Consider the following 17137-nt stretch of genomic DNA (forward strand, 5'->3'; position numbering starts at 1 on the left):
CTCCCAAAGCGCTGGGATTACAGGCGTGAGCCACCACACCCGGCCTTCATCTTGAGATTCTTAACTCAGTTACATCTGCAAAGACGCCTTTTCCAAGTAAGTTCTCATTCGCAGCTTCTGGGGATGAAGACATGGACATATCTTTTAGGAGGACCACTGTACAGCCCACTGCCGTTGTATCCAGTTGCTTCCAGAGGCTCTAGCAGAGGCTCCTTTTTGCCTCTCCCAGCCCCTTGTGGCTCCAGGAGTTCCTGGCCTTGTGGCCATCTTATGTCAGCCTCTGCCTCCATCTCCACATGACCTTCTCTGTGTCTCCGTCTGTGTCTCTTCTTCCGTCTCTTAGAAGGATGCCTGTCATTGGATTTAGGGCTCACTCTCATTCATCTTAACAAATCCATCTGCAAAGACCCTATTTCCACATAAGGTCTCATTCTGAAGTCCCTGGGAGACAGGAGTTTGGAAGGGCCACGGTTCACCCCGATACAAGTTTTACTGTCAAATTTCAGTCCCCTAGATTGGCCAACACTATTTACAAACTCACAGGGCTGAGTCCCTCTGATATAGTCTCTAAAAACCAACTCCCAGGGGAGAAAGTGGACATCGAAGGGTGAAGAGGACTATAGTCCAGGGATATAGATTAAGCACAAAAATTACATGTCAAGGGCTGTCCCTCCTTGAAAGTCACAGGACAGGGCTGGGTGCAGTGGCTTACACCTGTAATCCCAGCACTTTGGGAGGCCGAGGCAGGTGGATCACAAGGGCAAGAGTTTGAGACCAGCCTGGCCAATATGGTGAAACCCTGTCTCTACTAAAAATACAAAAATTAGCCAGGCGTGGTGGCACGGGCCTGTAATCCCAGCTACTCGGGAGGCTGAGGCATGAGAACCGCTTGAACCCGGGAGGTGGAGGCTGCAGTGAGCCGAGATCATGCCACTGCATTCCAGCCTGGGCGACAGAGCAAGACTCCATCTCAAAAAAAAAAAAAAAAAAAAAAGTCATAGGACTAAGAACGAAAAGCCCATTCAACTGGGGTTCTATCTTCTAGTACTGCTGTGCCAGGAAAATTCAACTCTTGAAAATAGGTAACTATAAAAGGCATTGACTTCTGCCTCTGATTCCTAGAATGTTGCTGTTCTGCTTTAAAAGTCAAATTAAAGCCATTTTGTCTGAAAGCCTTCTCATATGCTTTTTGGAATAAATGGAGTAAGAATAGATAAATACAGAAATAAAACATTATTCTGGCAGAGGACTGATTGTATTCCAAATTATCCTCAAGAAGAGCAAATAAAATACAGAGATGAATTTGGCAGACAATTTTCTTCACATGACATTTCAATGTTTGTACGGTTTTGAACTGGGAGTTTTCACGTGAAAACATGGGGCTTAATTTCTTACTGTCAGCATTTTCTGTTGGGAGAGATCACTTTCCTTCTCGTCTGTCTGCGGAGATGCTGTTGTACTGCATGTCACTGTTGCAAAATTCAGCCTCTTTTTTGTTTAATTTACAGAAGAGTGTTTGAAATATTCTTTATACTTAACATATAAAGAATATTTTTAATGTACAGAAAAAATTTAAAGAAAATGTAGTCAGGGGAGGAAAAGTATGGGAAAAAAAAAGAGCATAAGAAGCAAAATATTGCAGCCAAAAGTCACAGAAAATGTTTTGCGATGGAAACCATTTCCTTTTTAGATGCCACTGCAGGGCTGGGCACGGTGGCTCACGCCTGTAATCCCAGCAATTTGGGAGGCCGAGGCAGGCAGATCACTTGAGGTCAGGAGTTCAAGACAAGCCTGGCCAACATGATGAAACCCTGTCTCTACTTAAAATACAAAAATTATCTGGGCATGGTGGTGCATGCCTGTAATTCCAGCTACTCGGGAGACTGAGGCAAGAGAATCACTTCAACCCAGAGGCGGAGGTTGCAGTGAGCTGAGATTGCACCACTGTATTCCAGCCTGGGTGGCAGAGCGAGACTGCATCTCAGAAAAAAAAAGGAATATTTTTAATGTAAAGAAAAATTTAATGTAAAGAAAATACACGCAGGGGAAGGAAAATATGAGAAAAAAAGCATAAGAAGCAAAATATTGCAGCCAAAAGTCACAGAAAATGTTTTGCAATGGAAACCATTTCCTTTTTAAATACCACTGCATGGAAATGATGGGAAGTGGAAAACACCTCATTTTTAGTGGTCACCACAGGGCCAGCAAGCATGCTTAATCTGGCTCTAATTTTATATCCCAAGGCCACGCCAGGAGTGTGGGTGTTTATTATGCCGTTTGAAGAGACATGGAAGCCAAAGACATGAGGCTCCTCCAGTGAGGAGAGGTCCCAGGGGTGGCCTTGGCTGGGTGGGCTCTTCTGTGAGCCTCCACAGCGATGCTTGGGACTCAGGCTCGGGCCTGAGAAGGGTGCAATCAGCCCAGGTCCTGGGGCCGCTTCTTGCTGATGACTGTCACCACTGAGATATGTACAAATCAAGTCAGGGTGCCCCTTCACTAAAATGTGTGTGTATGTGTTTGTGTGTGTGTATACACTCAGACACACATGCATATGTGAGCGTGCACGTGTTTGAGACATAGCATATGTAAGAAGTGCAAATGTATATTAAATGTAGAGATACATAGAGATACATGGATAAATGGATATAGATACATGAATGCATAGATAGGTAAATATTGATACATGGATTGATAAAGAGATCCAAATAGATACATGGAGAGATGATTGCTAAATAGATATAGATACATGTATGGATATATTGATAGGAAGAATTAGATTCATGGATAAATGATGGATAGAGGTAGTTACATGGATGAATAGGCAGACAGGTGGGTAGGTAGACAGATAGATAGATAGACAGATAGATAGACAGACAGACAGACAGACAGACAGACAGACAGATAGAGATGAATGGAAAGATAGGTAGATACATAGACATGGATAGATACATAGTGTAGATATTGATAAATGGATGAATGGACAGATATATCGATAGAAAGAATAGGTAGTTAGATATATAGATATAGATATATAGATTATAGATATGGATATATAATATAGATGGATGAATGGATATATAGATGATAGATATAGATAGACAAATGCATAGGCAGATAGATATATAGATAGACATGGGTAGATATATAGATAGATATGGATAGATGGATGGATACATAGATGATAGAGATAGATAGAGATACAAATACATGAGAGGCCAAGTGCTATGGCTCAGACCTGTAATCCCAGCATATTGGGAGGCCAAGGCCAATGAATTGCTTGAGCCCAGGAATTTGAAACTAGCCTGGACAACATGGCAAGACCCATCTCTACAAAAAATTTTAAAAGTAGCAGGAAATGGTGGTGCACACCTATAGCACAACTACTTGGGAGGCTGAGGTAGGAGGATTGCTTGAGCCCAGGAATTGGATGCTGCAGTGAGCTATGATCACACCACGGCAGTCTGGCCAGGGCAAAAGGGCAAGACCTTGTCTCTAACGAAAAAGAAAAAGAAGTAGATGACAGATAGACAGATGGATATAGGTAGATACCTACGGAGAAACAGACAGACAGCTAGATCAATATATGAGACAGAGAGAAAGAGAGAGAGAGCGAAACAGAGAAAGAGTGTATGTGTGCGTTTGAAGCGAAGACAGGGTTTCTCAGCCTCAGCACTGTGGACATTCGAGTCTGGATCACTCTCTGAGGTGAGGCCGTCCTGTGCACTGTATGGGAAGCCCCGAGGCCATGGGAATAGCCTTGGGGCTGCAGTAAGGAACGGATCCACCACTAGAGCCTCCAGAAGGAACCCACCCTGCCCAGACCTTGATTTCAGACTTCTGCTTCCAAAACTGCGACAGAATGAATCCCAGTTGTAAGCCACCCGGTGTGTGACGGCTTCTACAGCAGCCCTGGGAAATGGATACAAGAGGTATGAGACACATTCTAATATACGTTCCAGCAAAGCAAGTCTGAGTTGATATTCTTTTTTATTTATTTACTTTTTTTTTTTTGAGACGGAGTCTCACTCTTGTCGCCCAGGCTGGAGTGCAATGGTGCGATCTCAGCTCACTGCAACCTCTGCCTCCCGGGTTCAAGCAATTCTCCTGCCTTAGCCTCCAAAGTAGCTGGGACTACCAGTGCCCGCCACCATGCCTGGCTAATTTTTCTATTTTTAGTAGAGAATGGGTTTTGCCATGTTGGCCAGGCTGGTCTCAAACTCCTGATCTCTAGTGACCACCTGCCTGGGCCTCCCAAAGTGCTGGGGATTACAGGTGTGAGCCACCACACCCAGCCCCTGGGGTCTCTTTTATAAGGGCACTGATCCCCTTCATGAGGCTCCACCCTCATGATCACATCACCTTCTAAAGACCCCACCTCCTAGCACCATCACTTTGCGGCACAGAAATTTAGGGGTAAAACAAGCATTCAGTTTATAGTGATGATCAAGGAGCAAGCCCTCTAACAACGCTGGAGAGTTTACTGCTCACAGTCCTGGAGGCTGCAGGTCCAAGGCAAAGACATGGCAGATTCAGTGTCTGGTGGGGACCCACTTCCTGGTTCCTAGATGGCACCTTCTGGCTGTGTCCTCACATGGTGGAAGGGGCGAGGGGGCTCTCTGGGGCCCCTTTTATAAGGGCACTGATCCCATCCATGAGGCCCCACCTTCACGACCTCATCACCTCCCAAAGGCCCCATGTCCGAACACCATCACCTTGGAGGTGAGGATATCAACATAGAAATTTTGGGGAGATATCAACATTCAGACCATAGCAAACTTTATATGCTACTTCCTAATAGGCTTACAATCATTTTTTTTTAAAAAGATCATTGAACTCCCATGAAATTCCTTATCACCCCTTTGACTTGGACATCTAATCTGTTTTTTAATATTTCATTTAAAATAGGAAGTTTGTCACCTCCTGGGACCACACATTCTACCTGTTCAATGTTTTTGACAGGTAGGCAGTCAGGAAACATTGGTTAATAACCATGCATGGGGAATACCGTTACTCAAGTCATCTCGTTTCTTTGCCTTTAAAATTACCTTTTCTGGGCCGGGCGTGGTGGCTCATGCCTGTAATCCCAGCACTTTGGGAGGCCAAGGTGGGTGGATCACGAGATCAGGAGATCGAGACCATCCTGGCTAACACAGTGAAACCCCATCTCTACTAAAAATACAAAAAATTAGCCGGTGTGGTGGCGGGCGCCTATAGTCCCAGCTACTTGAGAGGCTGAGCCAGGGGAATCGCCTGAACCTGGGAGGCAGAGGTTGCAGTGAGACGAGGTTGCACCACTGTGGCACTCCAGCCTGGGCGACAGAGCGAGACTCCATCTCAAAAAAAAAAAAAAAATTTACCTTTTCTTTCTTGCTACTCCCTCTGCTGAAAACATTTAAGGTGAATCACACAAAACTGTTTGAACCAATTGATGACTTTAAAAATTCATATTAGCAAAGACAACTTTTGCTCAAGACAAATTAAGAACCAACATCTAGGTTAAATTATCTTTTCTAAAGGGAAATTAAGTTTTAAATAGATATCCGCCCTCGGCCAGGCGCGATGGCTCATGCCTGTAATCCCAGCACTTTGGGAGGCCGAGGGGCGTGGATTGCCTGAGCTCAGGAGTTCAAGACCAGCCTGGGCAACACGGTGAAATCCCGTCTCTACTAAAATATAAAAAATTAGCTGAGTGTGGTGGCACGCACCTGTAATCCCAGCTACTCAGGAGGCTGAGACAGGAAAATCACTTGAACCTGAGAGGTGGAGGTTGCAGTGAGCCAAGATTGCACCATTGCACTCTAGTCAGGGCAACAGAGCAAGACTCCATCTCAAAAAAATAATAAAAAAAAAATCCTCACACTGGGATGAGACACCCAACACCTGGAAGACATTGGGTCTCACCAATTACATAAAAGATCATGTGTCCTTCATACCTCATGGCAAGCTGTTCGGGAACCAAAGGAATCCAATAAGCCTGACACATGTCTATTGCTCTCCTTGGAAGAAAACATTTTGCAAAGTCAGGGGGAAATTTCAGATTTTATCTACTTATTGTGATGACCAAACATGACCAAAAGCAACCAAACATGATCAACTTCCTCTTTTTTTTTTTTTTTTTTTTGCATTTGCAATTCTTCCTTAACAAGAACATGGTAACTGCAGGTATATAACAGGAAGGCAACCACTGGGGGCTAGTTCCAAATACATGGGCCTAATAAGGAATGGAAAAGCCACTTCTTCTCCAGGAAGGTAACTGCCATTTTTAACATTTTTATCTCATTTTCCCCAACCTCCCTGCTATGGACCATGTTCAGATCCTCATCAGCCTGGGCTCTTCCAGCAGCTTCTCAGCATTGCTCTCCAAGGTGTGGTCCCTGGATCAGCAGCATCAACCTCCCCTTGGTGCTTACTGGAGATGCAGAATCTCAGGCCTCGTGTCCCAGGCCTCCTCAATCAGAGTCTGCATTTCAGCCAGACTCCCCAGTGATTCCTGCACCCAATAGAGACTGGGAGTCCTGAGAGCTGTCCTGGTGCTGTGGAGTCCAAAGTTCCTGAGGCTCACTGCATAACAGCCAATCATTCAAGAGACAAAAAGTTAGAGCAAGAAAAGCATCTTTATTTGGAGAGCCAGCAAGTCAGGAAGATACTGGACCCATGTCCTAACGAACCATCTTTAAAGGCATGAATCTCAGGCTTCTTTGTACATTGGGAAGGAGAACAAGGAGGAGACTGAGGTGAGGGGGGTGGCTGGTGACCACAGACACTTGGGCATCAGCAGGGGCCCAAGGAGATTGCAAAACTTCTTTGTCCTTGCTCAGGTCACAGTGCTCCTACAAATCTTCAACATAACATTGTTACTTGTGTGCACGCCCTTCTTATCTCCTCAGAGGTTAGTTTTGGAAAGGAACTCTTATCATCCTTGCTTTCCAGTTAAACTGTAATCTAAGTTCTTTCCATGATTAACTTGGCCCGTGTGCAGAAGTGCCTAAAAGCAGTTAGCTTGAGGAGTCAGAAGCAAGATGGAGTCAGCTATGTTCGATTTCTCTCCCTATTACACTGGCAACCCATTCTATCCTCTTCTGAGAGGCTGAGTGTTTCAAAATGTGGGCCTCGCAGTGGCTTTCGGGATAAAATCTAGGTGTCTTTAGAACTAAGCAGGGTGCAGCCCTCTGCTCAGAACCGTGCATGTGTGGCATGGTATCCTCACTCTCTCCTTACAATAAAGGTAGACAAAAAATAAAAACAGTGCTTTTCTTTCTCTCTACTCTCACTCATTAAAACAAACAAAATGAAAGAGAGAGAGAGAGAGAAAGAAAGAGAAAAAGAAACAGAAAAAGAAAGAAGAGAGAAAGAAAGAGAGAGAGAAAGAACGAACGAACGAACACAGAGAGAAAGAAGGAAGAAACAGAGGGGGGTGAAGGAGGAATGGAGGAAGGGAGGAAGGAAGGAAGGAAGAAGGAAGGAAGGAAGGAAGGAAGGAAGGAAGGAAGGAAGGAAGAAGGAAGGAAGGAAGGCAGGCAGGCAGGCAGGCCGGCCATTGCCGGCACATGGCACCTGCTCCCCTCTGCAATTTCAACTCCTATCACCTAAGAAAACATCCCGTCCACATAATTCCTAAAACATAAAAGTCCATTTTCAAATCGCGAAATAAGTAAATGTTTCTACGGGAAGGCCATCGTTCTTCCTTTTTCTCTAAACACGGCGCCAAAGTAAGTATTTATCTTCCTCAGGGGAGAGTCCTTCTCCTATAGCCTGATCCAATGAAGGCTTTCCCTCTGGGTGAACTCTGTGGGGCTTTGTTTCTTTGTTTTGGGACCTCTGAAAAACAGACGCATCATGCAATGAATTTACAAAAGCAGCAGATAAAACCCACCCACGCTGTCTCGCAGCCCTGTTCTCTTCCAGCTGCCTGCTTTGTCACTAGAACAGACTCTGCAGGCCACTGGGCTCAGGGGGCTTCCCACTGGGTTCTTGCCTTTGGCAGATGTTTTTGTTTTTACTTTCTCAGCAGATGTTTTCTTCGGCTAAACTTGGCTTAGACAAAAGATGAGGAGCTGAAGTTGAGTAAGGATTACTGTTGTGGTGTGGGTGTTTCAAAAACTATGACAGAGGCTGGGCGCGGTGGCTCACGCCTGTAATCCTAGCACTTTGGGAGGCTGAGGTGGGCGGAGTTCAAGACTAGCCTGGGCAACAACGGTGAAACCCTGTCTCTACAAAAATACAAAAAATTAGCCGGGCGTGGCAGCATGCACCTGTACTCCCAGCTACTCGGGAGGCTGAGGCAGGAGAATTGCTTGAACCCAGGAGGCAGAGGTTGCAGTAAGCCAAGATCGCATCACTGCACTCCAGCCTGGGCAACGGAACGAGACTCCATCTCAAAAAAAAAAAAAAAAAAAAACTACGACAGAACTGAAAAGTTTTAGATCAGGTGGCAAGTTTATATTTTCAAAGCTACATGCCATTTGCAATGGGTAATTTTAAGACATAGCACAGAAATAGAAGAGTAACTGCAGAAATAAAAATAGTGTATGTGTGTTTAGCCTAGCCAGTCACAATGAGGAGGACTATTTTCTTTTTGTCATTGACAAATAAAAATTCGATATGCTTCTGATATACAACATGATGTTCCATTCATATACTGAAATATGTATCCATTATGGGATGGGTAACTAAAACTAATTAACATATTACCATACATACTTTTTTTTTTTAGACGGAGTCTGGCTCTGTCACCCAGGCTGGAGTGCAGTGGTGTAATCTTGGTTCACTGCAACCTCTGCCTCCTGGGTTCAAGCAATTCTCCTGCCTCAGCCTCCCAAGTAGCTGGGACTATAGGTGCCTGCCACCACGCCTGGCTAAATTTTTGTATTTTTAGTAGAGATGGGGTTCCACTGTGTTAGCCAGGATGGTCTCAATCTCCTGTCCTCGTGATCCACCCCCCTCGCCCTCCCAAAGTGCTGGGATTACAGGCGTGAGCCACCATTCCCAGCCCATACTTATTTTTTTAATGTGGTGAAAACAGTTAAAATCTACTGTCTTAGTGGTTTTCAAGTATGCAGTACATTGATATTAACTACAATCACCACATTGTGCAATGTATCTCTTGAATTTATTCCTTAGGTCTAACTGAAATGTTCTGTCCTTTTATTATAATGCGGTGGAAGGTATCTTGAGTTACCAGTGGTGAATCCATACAGGCCTGCAGCCACGGGAATTCTTGCCTCCTCAGACGAAAGAATTTGAATGAGGGCCATAAGGCAGAGAGAGAGAGACCCAGGCAAGTTTCAGAGCAGGTGTGGAAGGTTTTTGTTTTTGTTTTGAGACAGAGTTTCACTCTTGCCGCCCAGGCTGGAGTGCAGCAGTGTGATCTCGGCTCATTGCAACCTCCACCTCCCGGGTTCAAGCGATTCTCCTGCCTCTATCTCCCAAGTAGCTGGGATTACAGGTGTGCACCACCATGCACGGCTAATTTTTGTATTTTTAGTAGAGACGGGGTTTCACCGTATTGGCTAGGCTGGTCTCGAACTTCTCACCTTCTGATCCACCCACCTCAGCCTCCCAAAGTGCTGGGATTACAGGCATGAGCCACTGCGCCTAGCCGAGTGGAATTTTATTTTAAAAGCTTTAGAACAGAAAAGAACGGAAGTACACTTGAAAGAGACCCAAGCAGGCGCCCTGAAGAACAAGTGTGGTGCTTAACTTTATAGGACCTTATAGGCTGGTCCACTTCAAGCATCTTGTATCCCTTTCCCATGATTCTTCCCCTAGGGTGAGCTGCCCGCATGCACAGGGCCCTCCTTATGCTTGGGAGGTGAGCATGAGGTTTAGGAAGCTGTAGCGTGCCCCTCTTCCTGTTTCCAGTGGAGTAACCTCAGAAGGTCATATTCCGTCATGTTTTCTCCTAATGTGCATGCTTAGGAAGTTGTGTCTCCACGGCACTTGCACTCAATGAACAATTGAGTGTGACAGGTGTGGAACATCAGGAAATGGTCTCTCCCTGCCACGGGCTGCCAAGTTATCTTTTTTTTTTTTTTTTTTTTTTTTGACACTGAGTCTCACTCTATTGCCCAGGCTGGAGTGCAGTGGCACGATCTCAGCTCACTGCAACAACCTCCGCCTCGCGGTTTCAAGCAATTCTCCTGCCTCAGCCTCCCGAGTAGCTGGGATTACAGGCATGCACCATCATGCCTGGCTAATTTTGTATTTTTAGTAGAGATGGGGTTTCACCATCTTGGCCAGGCTGGTCTTGAACTCCTGACCTCGTGATCCACCTGCCTTGGCCTTCCAAAGTGCTGGGATTACAGGTGTGTGCCACCGTGCCCAGCCGCCAATTTATCATTTTTTAGAGAGGCAATGCGATCATCGCTGAACCATCACCTGGCATTGCTGGTGGGTGGGAGAAAAGCCCTCTCCTGCCCGCCCATGCCTGTCTAGTGGCCTGTAATACTCTGACCAACATCTTCCCACGCCCCACCCATGCCCATCCCCTGGTAATCACCACTGTGCTCTCTGCTTCTGTGAGATCAAGGTTTCTAGACTTTTCCATAGGAATGAGATCATGTGGTACTTGTCTTTCTGTGCCTGGCTTATTTCACTGAACACAATATCCTTCACATTCACCCGTGTTGTTGCAAATGACAGATGTTCTTTTTTTTTTTTTTTTTTTGAGATGGAGTCTCACCCTGTTGCCCAGGCTGGAGTGCAGTGGCATGATCTTGGCTCACTGCAACCTCCACCTCCCGGGTTCAAGTACTTCCCTGCCTCAGCCTCCCAAGTAGCTGGGATTACAGGCACCTGCCACCACACTTAGCTAATTTTTGTATTTTCAGTTGAGACGGGTTTCACCACCTTGGCCAGGCTGGTCTCCAACTCCCGACCTCAGGTAATCTGCCCGCCTTGGCCTCCCAAAGTGCTGAGATTACAGGAGTGAGCCACCGTGCCCAGCCGCTCTGACACTCTTGAATCACCCACACTCATGGGCCATTGGACCCTCCCTGCAGGGCCACACCTTGGGCTCCCATCCCCCTGTGGCTCACTGCTCCTTCCCAAACACCACACCTGCAAAGGAGGATGCAGGCACATGTGCAAATCATGAAGGTTTCCGAGAAGCAGGATCTGTCCCTCCTATACCACCAATGTAAATTGCAAAGTCAATTATTCTGCCAACACATATAGTCTATTGATGTCTCAGAATATAATGAAGACCCTCAAATAATGCGTCTGGCCCTAGTGGGTATTGATACAGGGTGTTTGTTTAAGGTGGGGGTAGTAGGTGGGCAAAAGAGAGAGAAGGGATTTGGGAGGTGGGGCTGGAACTCTGCATAGTTCAATCACTCTCTGGTCTGCTGTCATATCCAGGGTCTGGGACGCTTGTATGAAAACATGGTCAGCCAGGCGTGGTGGCTCATACCTGTTAATCCCAGCACTTTGGGAGGCCGAGGCAGGTGGATCACCTGAGGTCAGGAGTTCGAGACCAGCCTGGCCAATATGGCGAAATCCCGTCTCTACTAGAAATACAAAAATTAGCCAGGCATGGTGGTGCACACCTGTAATCACACCTACTCAGGAGACTGAGGCAGGAGAATCGCTTGAATCCGGGGGGACAGAGGTTGCAGTGAGCCAAGATCACGCCACTGCACTCCAGCCTGGGCAACAGAGTGAGACTCCATCTCAAAAAAAAAAAAAAAGAATAAAAAATGAAGAGCCTCACATAATGCGTCTGGCCCTAGTGGGTATTTCTACGGGGTGTTTGTTTAAGGTAGGGGTAATGAAGGGATTTGGGAGGTGAGGCTGGGACTCTGCATAGTTCAATCACCCTCTGGTCTGCTGTCATCCCCAGGGTCTGGGACGTTTGTGTAAAGGCATGGTCAGCCAGGCGCGGTGACTCACGCCTGTAATCCCAGCACTTTGGGAGGCCGAGGCGGGCGGATCACCTGAGGTCAGGAGTTCGAGACCAGCCTGGGTAACATAATGAAACCCCGTCTCTACTAAAAAATACAAAAATTAGCTGGGCGTGGTGGCGAATGCCTGTAATCCCAGCTACTTGGGAGGCAGAGGCAGGAGACTTGTTTGATCCCGGGTGGTGGAGGTTGCAGTGAGCTGAGATCGAGCCATTGCACTCAAGCCTGGGGAAGAAAAGCAAGACCCCTCTCAAAAAAATTTAAAAAAAGCAAAAAAAAAAGAAAGAAAAGAAAATAATATCTCTGAGTGTGGGGGTGCATGTCTGTCATCCCAGCACTTTAGGAGGCTGAGGTGGGAGGATCACTTGAGCCCAGGAGTTCAAGACCAGCCTGCGCTACATAGTGAAGCCCCATCTCCAGGAAACATTTAAACATTAACCAGGCTGTGATCCCAGCACTTTGGGAGGCTAAGGCGGGTGTATCGCTTGAGCTCAGGAGTTCGAGACCAACCTGGACAACATGGTGAAACCTTGTGTCTTTAAAAAATAAAAAATAAAAAAATAGCCGAATGTGGTGGCTAGTGCCTGTGGCTGCAGCTACTTAGGAGGCCAAGGTAGGAATATCGCTTTAGCCCAGGAGGCAGAGATTGCAGTGAGCCAAGAGACTGTACCACTGCACTCCAGCTTGGGCATGAAAACCTGCATGAAACCCTGTCTCCAAAAAATATAAAAATTTAAAAAATTAGGCAGGCATGGGGGTGTGTGTGTGTAGTCCCAGCTACTCAGGAGGCTGAGGAGAGAGCATGGCTTGAGCCCAGGAGGTCGAAGCTGCAGTGAGCCATGATCACTTCACTGTACTCCAGGCTGGGCAACAGAGTGAGGTCCTGTCTCAAGAAAAGAAAAGAAGGGAAAAGAAAAGGGAAGGGGGACGGGAGTGGAGGGGGAAGTGGAGGGAAGGGGAGGGGGCAGGGGAGGGGAAGGGGAGGGGAGGGGAAAGGAGAGGGGGAAGGGGAGAAAGGGAAGAGAAGAGAGGAGGGAAGGGAAGGAAGAAAGAAATGAAGCAAGAAACAAGGGAAAGGGGGAGGGGAGGGGAAGGGGAAGGAGGAAGGAAGGAAGGAGAGAGAAAGAAAAGAAAGAGCTTGATCATGGCTGATATCCACATTGATTGAGATCCACAGAGAACAATGGGCCATCCTGATAATATAGACAATTGCCATTTCTCTCTCGTATCACCACGAAACTAGAGAGACGCTTTCTGGAGGAGCGAAGGTGCTTGAGAAATGTGGAATCCCGGCACTCGCAATGAGAAGCTTTCTCAGAAGCGAGCTCAACAATGTGCTCATCTGTTTTGTTTTTGTTTTTTTTTTCCGAGTTATGGGTGATGGGCTTTGTAAACAAGAAAAAAAAAGAGAGAGAGAGAATGCAACTGTGAATAGAGAGATTGGATGTGTCTGACGCAAGGTTGTCGCAGTTCCTGTTTTCTGGTTAGGCCTGCATTTCCTTATGAATCGCAGGGAATGGAGAACTTTTCTGGATAATAATGGCTCATTCTATGCAGAGCAGGACTTGAGATGTTATGATAAATGTATAATTTCTCAAAAGTGGTCTACTTGAGAACACAGTTTCAAGGAGTTCCTCTCCATATTTGTTCCTGGGTAAAGTAGCTCTTCCTAAGGCAATTCAGCTTTCAATTTATTTGAATCAGCACTTCAGCTCAGGCCAGCAATGTCCCTATGCTTTCCAGCCAGGATGGTCCCAGGGTGCCTCAGACATTGAGACAGAGAGGAGTGTGAAATGACTGTCACTGAGGGGTAAAGTAGAATCTGATATGAGAAAAAAACAGAGATATGTAGAAATCACAAAAGCAGCATACTATATTTCCAGTGCAATTCCATTTTAGGTGAATATAGAAAATAATTGCAAAATTTCACATATGCCTTCATTAATTTCTGCCATACTAATTTTCACATATGCCCAAGTTAATTCATACTAATTTACACTAACTACCATCAAGGCCATACAATTCTGCCCAAGGTAAAATTTACCCACTGTCAGAAGCAAATGTGGTGTTTTAAAACGAATTCTACAGTCAAGAGATCCCCACTAACCACACTTCTTAAAACCAGATGAGCAAGTTCTATCAGATTAACTCTGGAGCTTAAAATCCAACTACACAGAGAACTTTTGAAAACCCTGAATGATTAGTCCCACCTGCTGGAAGTGGTTCCCTTCACTCGGGCAACTGCTAAGTCATTGTTTTATTCAGTGTAATGGAAACACAGTAACGCATTAGATATTCGTAAGATTAAAATATTTTGAGGCAGGTCCAAGGAGCACAGTTAACGCCGAAGTGGTCATGAGCATAAAGGATATTTCATCTGCAACTCGTGTACAGTGACAGGAAAGTATTTGTGATAATGGTTGGTGAGAAATCTACAGGCAATGCTGAATTGCAGTTACAAGTGAGTGAACGCAGAGATGCAGACTTGGTCCCATCTGAGCTGACGGAGCCCTGGAATTTTACTCACAGACGTCTGGGTTCTCTCAACATATACCAAGGCAAAGAACAAAACCTCCAACGATAGGGTAACAGACGAGGGAACGAGTGGCCAGCCTTGTTCATTTGAGATACCATTTAAATAACAAACTTAAAGCAGAAATAATTAAAATGAAATTGCATGTGAAACTGCTCCTCTATATGCTTACTTTTGGTTTCCCTTGCTCCTTTTATTTATTTTTCATTATTATTATTATTATTATTGAGACGGAGTGTTGCTCTGTCACCCAGGCTGGAATGCCGTGGCGCCATCTCGGCTCACTGCAACCTCCACCTCCCAGGTTCAAGTTATTCTCCTGCCTCAGCCTCCCGAGTAGCTGGGACTACAGGTGCATGCCACCACGCCTGGCTACTTTTTGTATTTTTAGTAGAGATGGGGTTTCACCATATTGGCCAGGCTGGTCTCAAACTCCTGACCTTATGATCCGCCTGCCACTGCCTCCTAATTTTCATTATATTTTTAATCAGTAATAATTGCATATGTCTCTGGGGTGCAATGTGATGTTTCTCTGTATCTTTCCGATTGGATTCATCCTCAGCGTCAGTACAAAAACCATCATATTTGCAGACACTTGATTTGAAGAGATCCAACGCTCAATGGAAACGTCTATCAGACAATGAGTGAACGGCTGTGCCTTCCATATAAAAGCACGATAATGATGCGTTCTGAGTGGAGGCATGCCTCTGTGGTTTTACACCTCTCCCAGCTCAGCTGGGACCCAGATTCTTTCAGATTTACACCTGAGTAAAAAAAAAAAAAAAAAAGAGCTGGGACCCAGACTCTCAGAGTTAAGTACAGCCTTTCTGCAAGAGGCTCTTTGTCCACATCAACAGTGAGATAATTTGCTGTCTCAGAACTGCTAGACCAGCTGAACTTTCCTTGTTTGCTTTCTTGTTAGAGTGCCCGTGAAAAGGCAGATTGGAGATAAAATTGATTCAAGAGAGGCCATGGGTAAGAGATGTTTTGTCTCCAGTTGCATCAGAATCACAAACTATTCCAGGGGAAGGTACACAGAAGACATTTCTGTAGGCTATTCTGTGCTGAAAAGGATTATGAATGACATTTGTCACTGTGGTTCATGCATATTCTTTCTGGTATCTCAGCAGCGATGTGATACCCACGAACACAGTCAACATCGTAGAGACTGGGATGCGAAGAAGAGCACAGGAGAGCCCAGTGCCTGTGGAAAGCTCCCAGGTCCAGTATCAACACTACATTCCTTCAGCCTGTCTCTCTCTGATGTATCCCTCTTGTCAAGAGAGGGAAATGCCATTAGAGGGAGTCCATTTAATTTTTGTTGAGTGAGTGAAAGAATGAATGCATGATGAGTTCTTGTCTGTGGCCACATGCCTCTCTGCCAAAATCTATTTCTTCAAACTTAATTTCTGTCTGAACATCTCTATTCATGCTCCCTGTGCCTTTGGTATTTCAGCAAAAATCCTCCCTGGGTTCTGACTCCAGGAGACATGAACCACTCAAGTAATCTTTAGAAATCCTTCAATTAATTTTTAAAAATTATTTGTAGAGACAGGTCTGGCTATGTTGCCCAGGCTGGTCTCAAACTCTTGAGGTTCAACTGCTCCTTCTACCTTGGCCTCCAAAGGTGCTGGGGTTACAGTTGTGAGCCACTGCACCTGGCCCCAATTCTGTCTTCCAGATTTACCCTCACTGATGATCCAGTCACCTGCTCACTCTCCTCTTTGGGTCATGAGAGCTGGTGACTATGCAGCCAACAGGGTACCTTCTGCAGACTTCAACAGAGTCCTGCCCTTCCATTTACATTTAACCTCATTGTTTATCGGTGGCCCCCAGGAACTCTCAGAAACAACAGTTAGAGTGGGGGGGTCCTAAGGGGAGTGGAGTGAAGTTAGACCTGAGCTTCTAAGTTATCCTTCCTCACTTCTCCTCTGTCCCTCCCTTCTCTCACATTCCTCCTCCCCTTCTCTATCTCTTGACCCCCATCCCTTCTCTCAATTCCTCTTTTTTCTCAAGCTCTGAGAATGTTCTGGCATCTTCCACCATACAGAGAGTATGGTAGGAGGTTAGGAACTAATGGCTCTGGAATCAATGTCTCCTTCAGGTGACATTTCCTTTCAATCAGCATCTCCAAGTCTGTTCATGTTCTTATGACATCAGAGACGGAAGCAAGATTATTTGGTGCCCAGCCAGTCTCCCCCTCCTCTGGGAGATGTCCAGCCTCTGCGTCCTCTCTTCTGTCTGCACCCAGGGGACCAGGTATTTGGAAGCCACACACAGAGACTCAGCTTTAGGGGGCTGGCTCCCCATCTCAAAGACATCTGGTGGTTGAGGTTGGTTGACCCATCCAATCAGTGGTCTTTCAGTTGGTAAGTTTTTTAGCGGGGAGAGGGAGTAAGCTTATGAAGAAAAAGCACCAGATCCCTAAGAAGAAAAAGCACCAGATCCCCGTGCTTTTCAGTCTCTCATTCCTGACTCAGAGCAGGGAACCGATCTCTGGGGGACTTTGAGCTGGGAGGAGCTGACAACGGCTGCTATTGATTCGGGGCTGAGACCTCTCCGGGTTTCTGACAAGTTTGGAACTTGTTGACTTTGGGTAGGACCAAAGGCAATGAATGTTAAGGGGTGTTTAGGCTTCTGGAGGGGGTCTTGGAGAGGTGCCTGGGGCTTTTGGTCAGGGGTGATTCCCAGGAGATGCTTCTAC

General features: G+C 45.9%; 1 long non-coding RNA gene across 5 annotated transcripts in view; it reads right to left on the reverse strand.

Annotated features, from left to right (window-relative positions):
* Positions 1-1032: 1032 nt before the first annotated feature.
* The window catches only part of LOC116811491 (uncharacterized), a 60642-nt gene continuing 44537 nt past the window's right edge, over positions 1033-17137 (reverse strand). For 3 of the 5 annotated variants that reach the window (XR_009212101.1, XR_009212098.1, XR_009212100.1), the window contains one exon: positions 7475-7818. This is a non-coding gene — a long non-coding RNA (uncharacterized LOC116811491). Of the gene's footprint in view, positions 3910-7474; positions 7819-13656; positions 13723-17137 lie in introns of those variants that run through there. The other 2 variants (XR_009212099.1, XR_004370476.2) reach the window with 2 other exon arrangements.

Source organism: Hylobates moloch, unplaced genomic scaffold, assembly GCF_009828535.3.
Source record: "Hylobates moloch isolate HMO894 unplaced genomic scaffold, HMol_V3 SCAFFOLD_46, whole genome shotgun sequence".
Classification (NCBI taxonomy): domain Eukaryota; kingdom Metazoa; phylum Chordata; class Mammalia; order Primates; family Hylobatidae; genus Hylobates; species Hylobates moloch.